This window comes from Brienomyrus brachyistius, chromosome 18 (assembly GCF_023856365.1).
Source record: "Brienomyrus brachyistius isolate T26 chromosome 18, BBRACH_0.4, whole genome shotgun sequence".
In the NCBI taxonomy this organism is placed as follows: Eukaryota; Metazoa; Chordata; class Actinopteri; order Osteoglossiformes; family Mormyridae; genus Brienomyrus; species Brienomyrus brachyistius.
In genome coordinates, this window is record NC_064550.1 from 21482552 (window position 1) to 21494727 (window position 12176).

Below are 12176 nucleotides of genomic sequence, written 5' to 3' on the forward strand. Positions count from 1 at the left end.
TACTGAAATCTGTATCGCGTTTGCAGGCCTTATCTGCATTTAAGCCCTACTATTCCATATTTTTCCATTTTGTTCAACTTTTCTGATCTGCTAAATGACATTTTAAAGATGAGCACATTATCACCCATTCCATTTTCCCCATCCACAGTTCCTGACTGATTCAAATCAAGGAAGCATTCATCTATAATCTCTCATGAATAATTTTGGTTTCAAGAAAATTCCACTAAAAAAAAAAAAATCCACGACTCAAAAAAAAAAAAAAAACATTTTGCCTTCAAAAGGGTGGGAGGGGGAGCTAAACGTTCGCTAAAAGCTTATGTATACAGGATGACAAACCAAGGCAAAAAGCCAAAAAACAAATATATTCAAGCTATTCAACATGACCAGAAGGCCAGCAGTGCAAAATAGACTGGCACCTTTCCACTAAAGGAAGAGTGTTTAACCTAAACACAAAACTCGTTTGCCTGAGCAAACATCCCACGTTAGTTAGCCTGTCAGGTGACTGCCAATTGCTGGCATCCAACCAGATACAGGGAACGGCGCTTTCCATCCAACCGGTACACAGCTTTTCTACACGGTGCCGCGTTATGGGCAGAGAGGGAAAAGAGCGGATATGGATCATCAGACGTGAGATGGGAGCACAGGTCACCCCCTGGTTCCTGCTAGTTATCCTGGGCGTCACCTGCCGCAGGGTCAGCATAAAGCAGGAAACTGCCAAAATCTCGACAATGAAGGAAAAGGCGGGAAAGGATATTGTCGGGTCAATCTGTTAGTTTATGTGGGCACTGAAAAGCAAAATAATAGATATATATCAATTAGCTGGAAATGTGTAATGCAATTAGCGTGAGGGACCAATTACAAATCACATTAGCGCAAGAGAAACCACATCGTATCTCCCAAGACAGGCTGCTATGCTTAACAGCAAGCATTACTTAACAATAAAAAACAAAGAAAAGATAAAAAACAATGGCTAGCTCATAAAAGTGATGGGCATTTTAAAGAGTCAGGTCTGAGTAGCAGGAGAGGACGTTAATTCATCTGCCGAGCCCCCCCATCATTTTCAAAAGAGAAAAACAGACCCACTTGGGAATTAAATCCTGGGTTCTGTAAGAGTAGCAGGCCCTCTCTGCCGCGGGGGGGGTCGCGAGGCTGCCCACGGACCGTCCGCATCTCCATTCGTCATGCGGGGGCTTGTTTGCATTGCCTTTGCATTTGAATAGCTGACCACACACGGACGCGGCCGGTCTCGGTGCTGTGGGAATGCCAAGTCCGAGGGGCAGACGGCAGGCTGAATGGGGAGATGGGGGGGGCAGCCTTGGGTGAAACTCTAAAGCGCCGGACTGAGGGGGGGGGGAGGGGGCTCAAACTCCTGCAGGCCCCCGTCCCGGTGCAAGTGACCAGGTGGTCAGGTCAAGGCTAGCATGGGAATTGCAGGCCCTCCGACATCCTTTTTGTGAATGCCACCCACCCCCCTCCCCACATACAAACACACACACACACACAACCTAAAGCTGTCCAGGTTCTGTTTCACCACCCCCACCATTGGTGCCCCCTCCCCCATCACTATAAAACTAGTTCTGTTGCCCCCCCCCCTGCCCCCAGGGATAGGAACACCTTTCAGGAGCAGTAGGGCAACTATTTTGGATTCACTCTGACCTAAAATCACACTCACAAAACCACACTCATAACAAACCCCTAAAAATGGCTTCATACTGCCGATATAAAGAACCGGATTTGTGAATATCTGCTGGAATTGGCATCGGGGGAAACGCGGCGCTCCGTCTCAGCACTGCAGAGAGCAGCAGTGGATGATACTACCCTCCGGCTTACGGGGTGCGCACACGGACAACAGCTGCCAGGGCTGAGTCACCAGCCCACCCTTTCCACGAGGGCTGACAGGTTAACACCACACGGGAAACAATACGTTTTGATGTCCATCCAAAAAAGGACGCATATCAATTATTAAACGCAGAAAAATAAACAATGGATGATGCGATGAGGCTTCCAATCTCAGCAGAGGCTGAAATAGGGATGCTGATGAACACACACACACACACACACACACACACACACACACACACAGTGTGTGTTCTCTGGGGTTCAACGCAAGACAATTAAGAGAATATCTAGCTAAAGATTTACTGCTCAGCACCAGGGGCGCCGCTGACGCTGGCTGGCCCCCGGCCCCCAGAAGACAGGAAGGGGAAAGTGAGCCTCCCTTGTTTTCCCATTTCGAAGAGGAAACACTTGGGCTTCAAAGCGGAGCATAAACGACGAGATGCGAATTCAGGACGACCAGTCGCTCTGTATATCGACTTCGACAGGGCAGTGTGGGTGAGCTTCATAACCTCACAATGTAGGCATTTGTAGTTCAGTTATCGCACCCTGCTTTTTGTCACTGGAATTGAGATTTTCCGTCTCGCCCCCCCCATCGCAAAAAAACTGCATCAAAATGGTTTCAGAGGAATTCCTTATGGATATTTTGCCCGACTCTTCAGCGGCAAGCAGCAGGAAGGCGAAATATAACACCATGAAAACCACAACCCCACCCCCCCCACCCCCTCAGAGAATGCGCACTTCGATTTGCCTGGTGATGCCACAGCGGCACAGAAGAGCTTCTCAAGCAGCTCCGCTTGTAATAGTTCGGCAACCCCACACCAAATGCAGAATAACTCAATATGAAAATGCAGAGATTGTCCGGTTGATCCCGTCCCAAACAGGGGCTGGAATTCCCCAACCCACTGATGTGTCACCGAGTCAGAGCTAGCCCAGCAAAATTAAACTGAAATCGAGACTTGCAGTTTTTGGCTTGATTTAGTGTCCACCCTGCATAAAACTCAGCTACCTGCTACAGTCCACCTATCAAATCCTGCTAAATGGGTCCAGGGCATCATCTGACAATTATGTGGGAATGAGAACTTTGAACACCGGAGACCACCTTTCTCCATTCTCCGTGCCCCCCCCCGGTACCCCTCCCTCAAGCCCCGGGAAACGGAGGAGCTCCTGGCACGTCCCGAAAGTGTCAGCTTGCAGGATTAAAACACATGTGACTATCATGTGACACCTGACAGTGACGCGACGTCTCTCCCATGAAGAAATTCACTTTCAAACAGGTTAAAGGTTGGACACGCTGGCGTCGTACCCACAAGTAAAACCGGGAAGCTTTCACAAGCAGCCATTTCCTGAAAAAGATAACATTTAACGGGCAAGAACTGCTTTGAATTTGAAAGTGGAGCCCTGCTGATCAAAATAAATAATGCAAGTCACTCTGGAAAACAACGTCAGACAAGAGCATTAAAAATTATAGCAGCAAAATTCAGTTTAGGATTTTTTTAGGGCCCAGTGGTACAAATGAGGGAATTACGCCTTAGCTTGATCTCCAGGAAAACCAGGGTGAGCCAGACATTTACCCAGTAACCGCCACCCATATTGTCATCACTTGAGGGCACACTCTTCTCTCTGGGGCCAGGTCACAGCCAGCAGGGACTGAACTGATGAGGACAAAAATACACCAGTATTTACACACCGCTTTGATTTCTGACCATCCGAAACAGCCAAATCCGCCTGTGACGGACCGGCATCAACTCCCGCCAACTGAGCAAATACCACGCTTTGGTTTCGCTTTACTTGCCCCCTTTTCTTTCGTCAAATGCCGAACCGAAACCCAGCAGATGCTAAACCCACCAAAGACCAAAAACAAAAATGATCACTTGGAGGGGGAAGGGGGTTCAAAACTGTAGCCAAAGCCCCCCCCCCTCCTTCTCTGCCTCCCCACCCTCGCTAATGACTTGGAGGTCGTCCTAAGCAGATGCAGTATCTCGCCAGGCTAACAGGGACATCTGTGCAAACAGAAAGAGGCAACAGCTTGCGGTGAAGGTACTCGAAACCCCCAAAATACAGGGCCGGTTATCCTTAAAGGCCACATAAGAACTGCAAAAGTGAGACTATAAAGCCCAGAGACATGAAGACAGAAGCACGTATGATCCTGGCCACTATCATTATTGAAATATCTACAGTCAGGCTCCCGACCGTACTACGCCATATGACTCTGCTCATTCATTTTTCCCGGAGCCTCTAGATGCAGGACATGCGGACATTCAGTACCACCGCCAAAAGTCCGCTTATTCAGATCGCATCACGAGTCCGTGTCGGCACAGACCAATATGCGTATATTATTCATGCCCGGGACGGTAAAGCATGCAATATTAAAGCGGGCACGGTGACCGATAGCCTTCATTCTCATACGCAGGTGCCCGTAACGGTATCCGGCCATGAATGTTTCAGCGAACCTCCTAAATACTTCATGCCCAAGGCGCAGATGCATCGCTTACAAATAAACCGCAGAAATTCTGCGGCCCCCAAACTGGCGGCATCTGCCCCACTTCCCTTTAAATTACTTGTGGCCATTAGTCTTCACACTGTAGCCTAAGTGGGTTTGCAGTGGGGCACCGGCCGATGGGAGCGCACGCCACCGACCCCTGATCCCGCAGATCCCTGGGGGAGGGGTGCCCGATCTACCCAAACTTTTTTCCGCTCCAGATCACACGATAACCCGGCGGCTTTTATCCCCCCAACAGCGCACACCACAGACGCTCGCCGCCCACATGATAAAAAAATAAATAAATCGTATTGAAAGCGTTAATGCGGGTTCAACTGCACTGCAAAAAAGCAGCTCATCGGCGTTTACCCCCCCCCATACCTGTAACCGGTGGGGGGAAAAAAGGATTGCCGGCTTCCCGATGGCTCGTCAACGGCGTCTCCCTCCTCCTTGCTCGTCGCTTGGTTCTTCAGATCCGGGAAGCCGCATTATAAACACGGAGGAAACGGACAGAAGGGGCTCCGCCGCGATCGCGTCCGCATTAACGGGCTCGGCGCGGAGAGGCGCTCCAGGAACCGCCGCCGGTTAACATCTGTGTTGTTAACGCGTTTTAAAAATAAATCCCATGCATGTGCTGGAAAAAAAGCACAAACCCCGTTGAGGAGACCCGTGTGTGCAGCGTCTTATCTTAGGCACCTGGCTGCGACCGAGCACGTTTCCAATCTGGCCGTAAAACTGCACACGTTGACCCGTCGCCACCAACTCTGACTTTTCGTGGATTTACTTGAAGATGACGAGCCAGCCAGCCTACTAGGGTTTCCTTCTACGTTAAATCATTCTTCCCACCACCACCATGCGGCTTTCCCCCTCTCTCTAGTACGCCACGGGGAGCGCGCGTCCGGCTGCTCCGCGCACGGGATCGAGGACGCGCCTCCAATGCTACCAGCATGCATCGCCCTTTTTTACATATTAAGACATGCCTCCCATTTAAATACGTACATGAAACATAGCATGTGTAGATATTCCCGAGAATGCATATGTAAGTTTTTATGTTAATATAAAACGTTGCATATATGCTCGTGAACGGTGCCCACTACAAATAGTCATCTGACGAGCATGACTGTTGATTTGTTTAAGCAGCTGCGATTTAAACTGTGAAACGTAAATTTGTCTTAAATGAGTCACCCATGTTCAAAATTTGTACCGTGGATAGTGTGAAAGATAATAAATCAACTGGGCTCGGAATGTATGTGTATACGAAACACTTAAAGTAACAGGACACTTAAGCAGCTGGAATAAAGAGCAGCTCATTTTTCATTGGCGATGATATTGCGTGTAAGTTTTCTGACAGAGCGCAGTAAATGGTTAACATTACGGTTGGCCTTTTTTTAACTTCGCACACAACACCGCCATCTAATGGCTGAAGTTTATAAATAAGACACACAGACAAAGTTGCTGGTTCATTTGGTGCGATTTTAAAAATATTACATTAACAATTTACCGCAACGTTAAATGTGCTCGGAGAATAATAACATTTTTATTTAACTAAAATGTAATAAAATAAAATAGAGAAAATGTTGGCACCCATCCGATAAAACTGTTGTTAAAGAAGGTTGTTTTTGGTAAATTTTTATTATATCAAAATACAAAACATTTCTGAAGCAGAGTAAATGTTACATGTGATTTAAGCATTTTGTAAATATCAACTCAAAATCTGCCCAGACTGCTTGGCGTGGTAATAACCGCTCAACGCAACAACAGTTACTACTTTGGGAGCCTCTCTAGCGCTCAGCAAGACCTCGAACACACCGGGGCCTGGCTGATGCCACTCAACTAACCTAATAATTGACTGTACCCCAGCCCCGAGAAATGCACGAATGTGTGCACAGAATTTGCTAGTTTCACGGCTGTATGAATTTCAGTTTTTAAATGATCGCTGTCATCGTTACCAAAAACGACAGGCCTATATAGACAAGGAAAACTCACTCTGTCTGGGTCGTTCAAGTAAGTACGGGGGGGGGGGGAACGTTATGTTACACATAGCAGAATAAAATTACGAATTTAATAAAACAGACTCAAGCTCGAAGCACAACGTTCTCAGTGCGTTTATTCTCATAACCAGAGTCTATTTAGCTTTTTCGGGAACTGACATAAATTACTAATCTAAACAGCATTCTAGAGAGGCAAAGGTTTGCAATTCTCGCTTTTGCCCCTATTTTCAATACAATGCTTGAATGAGGAGAGGCCTAAGAGGAATTTTCTTTTAAGACCAGTATGTGGTGCTTTATGGCCGCTGTTGTTGGATGCTGGGGTTATACCGCCACCAACTAATATAGGGAAGCGTAAAATCGGTTCAGCGATGACCCCGGCTTTCTGCCGATAGGTGACGCTGTTGCACCGGGCAGAAAGCACACGGGCCCTAAGCCTTGGGAATGTGCCGCATGCAATCCTAGACAGTGTATTCAACTTCCTGCTGAGCAGAGGCTGAAAATGTGGGGGAGAAAAACCAGTACAATAGAGTATTATGTCACATAAGGCTTTGGTAGAGCACCATATATGTTTTTCCATCTTTTAAAACAACAAAATGTGTTGGGGGGAAAACAGGCTGTAACAGATCAATACCCGAAATGGTAAACAATTAACCCAATGGCTGCCTCTTTTATTAAATTTTAGTATTTGGAAAAAAAAACAATACATTGATAACAAAGCTCAAAATAAATCTAGACATTTTAAATATTCTTTTTTTTCCAATTTTACACAATGTATTAGGAAAGGTGTATGAAAATTCATATTAAACAGTAGCTTAATGTGGTAAAACAATGTACATCAGGTGCTTATTTCAGCAACATCTTGAAGTAATAACATATTAGCAAGAACTATTAAGCATGATATTCAGTGAATAAACAAATAACAATACATCCTCAGAGTGTAAAACATTTTTTTTAAACAAACCTTTAAAAAGGCTGTAAAAACGTACTCTGGCATTAAACAGTTAAGTGTGAATGGTGATTATGAAATGAAAGGCAAATTCATTATGTACCGTATCATTACATTCTATCCGTTATGTTCAGTGCTGATAAACTCCGGAAGTGTCCAGCATGGAGAATGTCAATTTTACAGAAAACAATGCACAATGTAATATTTAATAGTGATTACATAAAAAGTTACCCCTGTCTTTCTGTAAATAAACGGCTGGTGAATCTGCTATTGACCCCAATTAAAGTACGGCTTCTACCTGACCGCTTTGAGTTTACGTACAAACACAGCAGATGTGTTCCCACGTGTGCACCAAAGCCGTGTAATTCACGAAAGGGAACCCACTGCAACACACACCCCTCCCCCCCCCCCCCCCCCCCGCCCCCCACCCCACTCCCCCGTCTGTGTGGCTGAATTAAACCGACTGTGGTCGTAAAACAGAGACAAGCCGGGAAGACTAAAACGTATAGAAGTAAGAGACGTATTTCGTGCAACCAAACAGTATTTCAGAGCAACTGGAGGTTGACAAGGATGTGTAGGTCTACTGGACCGGTAAAAAAATCCCTGTTTTAAAGACAGACGCCACCAACAGTTTTTAATTTCTGCAGTGTGTGCTTGTAAACGAAGTTTCAGACGGTGCTTTATAAAAATAAAAAAAGTATGTTTGCCAACAGGACCTCAACAAAGCTCTGGGTTTGAGTGAACGCCATCTCTCTTGTCTGGTGTTTTGTGTATAACGTGCTCAAACCTCTGCCTTGTACTTATGTACTAACAGATCAGACAGTTGCTCAAATTATTTAAAATCAGTGTGTTTCCAATCTATGCTACATAATCAGATATTTAAAACTTCTCTGGAGACAGTTTTGTTCAGATGTTCTAGTTCCATTACGTTTTTATGCACACTTTTAAGTCTTTGCTGTTCCTATAGATTTGCTCTCATCGGTGTTATTTGGTGTAACAGACTGCAGTCAAAACTCATCTAAAATTGAACGTCTGTTACCTAAAAAAACTAACAAGGTTTTTTTTTCTCATCAGACATCAGCTTTAAATGCAACAAACATTCAGCATAACACCGCCACAGATTGGTTTATTGCCTGCACAGATACTATGTGTCTTACACGCGTAAAGTACTACACTATAACTTCCTTGGTTAATAAAAAACAGTGCTTGCAATGTGAGTGAAGCAGTGTTGACTCTGATTAAGAGCACCACGAATACAGTTTGGAAATAGCACCAAGTCATTATGTGTACAACGCAGTTGCAAAGTCGGCACAGCATCAAAAACGTCCAGACACATCGCTAATGCGCGCGCTTGGAGGCCCCCCTCCTCCCGCGTGAGCGATGGGTACGTCTGGTGCGTTATTCCAATCATGATACTTTTTGCAACCTTAAATCAATAAGAGGCAGGTAACACACACCCATTTATATATAAAAAAGAGCTTAAATTGGAAACACACATGTCGCTCGTTGTCAGAAATAAGTCGGGGCCCCCAATTCTGGCAATATTTTTTGTTTTTTTTTTAAGCAGATTTAAATATTGGTCACGTACACATATACAGTAAAATATATCTACTTGCACGGTCTGTTGACTACAGCAATAGAGACTACACGTCAGGTACTGTGCCGCTAAGCAGATTGTACGGGGGCCCCAATGAAGTTGACAATTCCACCAGGAAAAACTATATATATTATAGAGTCTGAGATACAAGATACAGGGTTTCAGGACTGGATCTAACCGATCCACGTAGTATCGAGCAGGACCGCGTAATTGGCAGCCCATTCAGACTGGTTATGATTACCGTACTTACAGTACTTGTAAAATATTTTTTATCCGTGGCATAGCCTGAGCACACACGGTATGCTTATGTAATAAAAAAATAAATCAAATATTTAATGCCGATGCATCTCCATTCAAATAAAACAGCCAAATAATCTATAATCATAACCACGTCAATCAAGCGAGTTACACGAGAAGAAACCAATTTTGAAAGTCAAAGCTTTTAAAACACTACCAATATTTCTGATTAGGTTTAACAATTTCACTAACAACCCTGTATCTGCATCGTACTCTTACAAATCTCGAAATGCATGTCGTGCCACGTTTTTAGTTTGTTTTATACATAACTCAACCGACTCGCTTCTAAGAACTCTATATAAGTATTAAATACCGATATTCATATTTATTTTATGATACAGTATTGCTTAAAGCAGCAATGGATATAAAAATAAAATAACCTTTGTAACTGGAAATAATGAAACGCTACTCAAGAAAAGACCTTTCCCCACGTGTCAATAACACGTTCCACAGAAAGATATTAATGTTACCCTTTTGTAATATACTTTCATTAATAAGATTAAATCTCAAAACTAAAGTATGTCGTAGCATTTAGTTATAATTTGATTATTCACATTGTACAGATCTATAAATAGAGATTCGCTACAGTACATGGTTATATCGTGATACTGAATCGTTTTTTTTCCTATTCATCAGCTCTTTCTGTCTGCATCGTTTGTCAGTTATACATAAAAATATATTGCCAGATCTTAGTTATTTACACATGTGACGCAAATGCTCTGCATTATGTGTATGCAGATGTACGTGGCTGTGTCCCAGACCAAAAGAGCAGTGTATTTGTCTAGGGGCGGGTCAGGGTTTAGATGATTATTCACCACGTTATTTTCTGAACCCCTACGACCCAGTCTAAGCCCTCGCCCTTTAAGTGATTATTTTTTTTGTATTTAATTTCCTTAAAATGTCACGCCTTTGCCCTGTAATTGACTTTTGATTGGCATACAGATCATGTGTTTTAATGTAACAAGAACGTACAGTTGGGCCTCACTAATCGATATAAGAATACAGTGCGCAACATGTGAAAAGTATATTTAAAACAATGTGTCAAATAACTCGCTCTAGCTCCAGCTTGTGTGACCAGTAACCATGGATTCATTATAAGCTTACGTGCGTCATTTGTGAACCGACGAAATCACTTCGTATCACTGCAGAAATATGGTTAACTTCATACCCACGCACTGCATGACGCCACCGTTTCTTTCATTAAGAATACATTTATTCCAAAAAAATTCCAATAATGCACAGAATAGCACACAAACAAAGCCCACCATTAAAGGGGATCCGTTTCCATTAGGTGCAAGACTCACGCTATGAAAAACTAAACCCAGTCTCAGTCTAAGTTTAGCAGGTTGGACATTGCAGCAACACAGACTGCACCCGCACTGCACAAGAAGAGATGTTGTTCTTTATATAAAATGAACGCCAATATATGAAAAATCTGAATTAGCTCTGTCTAGGCGGATTTCTCCACGCGCCAGCTTAAGAATGGCTTAAGTTGCTGTTCAAAGTCAGCGCACCGAAGGTATGGAAAGGAAAAAAAGTTTTGACATTTTGTATATATTTGTATATAGATTGTATGCACATGCACACATACAAACACACTCACGCACACAATCAGCCACACACGTTAATTTGATGTTATAGGCGATGACATTATATATACATTCAAAACAAGACCTATTATTATTAAACAATATATATTTCAATACGCCAAATAAATATCACATTCTATTGCAGACGAACGTCTTTTTTCCGTGGCATAAAGACATCATTAAGCAGTATCTCCAGTAGTTAATGTTTGTTAAAAAAATATCTTTTGAAAGATAACATACCAACAAACAAGGCAAAGACTAACTGCCTGGAAGGATTCCTAGTGTTTTTTTTTTTTCTTGTTAAGATATTTCAAGTTCGATCTCTGACTACTGCACTGAGAGGCGTTGCCCTGGGTACAAAACTTCAGCAGAAAACATGCTCAGCACAGGTATTACCCCACCTAGTGTCCGGATTCTGACACAACAGCAAGGATCGTACGGATGAACAGTACTTGTAACTGGAAACGTAGAGCAGAAGCGATTCTGGTTAGAATAAAAAAATCCCAAACTATCGATGCTCAGATGCCAGAAAGACGGTCTTAAAGTGGTGTGAAGCAAACTGCAACCTCGCTTTTTGTGGGCACAAAGGGCACAGTCCCAGTATCACCCACCAGCAAACTGGGCTCTCTTGGTACCACATGGCAGTGCTGGTGACACTGCCAGTCTCCTCACCACTGTTCAGCACCGTGAAAAAAAAAAGAAATTGAGTATTAGACAGTTAGCGTTTTGCTCTGTTGGCGCCCAATTGCATTGGCATTGAAAATAGTGTCCATTGGGCAAAGACCACGAAAACAGCCCCAAACAGTCCAAGTGTAGTTTTAGAACTAGGATATTTAACCTCTATGCCACCTTCTGCCTTGTCTTGACTTCATGCCCTCTGTACTGTCTTAGTCACATGGAAGCTTAAGTCTAGTCAAAAGTATTCTGTTACATATCATTAAAATCATTTATTGTATGCATTTTTAAATATCAGTCAGTACATGCCCTAGCAACATAAGAACTTAGATAATATCAATCTGCACCCAAACACAAACTTTTCATGTTAGGTCAAAGGTCACACTGGGCACTTTTCACTACACCCTTTTCAATACGTTTTTTTTTTTTTTTAGCCTTCCTATCATGTGTGTCATACGCCCCCATTTCTCGAAATCCTTCACTTCTTACGCCTCTCCTCATTCAAGCATTCTGCTCTCGGAACTTTAACCATGCAAGTAAAATCTCGGCACTAGAAGCAGTATATACACTGCTAGCTAGTGGACATTCTACAAAAAAAAAAAGAATCTCTTCATGAATCTCTTCCTACATGCATTTTTTTAACTTAAAACTTCTTAAAATATTTCTGTACATTTAAAAAAAATGGTTCAAAATAGTGGAAAATTATCTTATGAACAGAGATACTTAATCCCTGGGAGGAAATTCTCATTGTCCTGTCTTGCTT

At 43.3% G+C, this 12176-nt stretch overlaps 1 protein-coding gene across 3 annotated transcripts in view; it reads right to left on the minus strand.

Annotated features, from left to right (window-relative positions):
* The window catches only part of arhgap32b (Rho GTPase activating protein 32b), a 105130-nt gene extending 99893 nt beyond the window's left edge, over positions 1–5237 (minus strand). For all 3 annotated transcript variants that reach the window (XM_048983877.1, XM_048983876.1, XM_048983875.1), the window contains exon 1: positions 4700–5237. The gene's annotated coding sequence lies outside the window, so the exon portion shown is untranslated. The remainder of the gene's footprint in view (positions 1–4699) is intronic.
* Positions 5238–12176: the final 6939 nt, after the last annotated feature.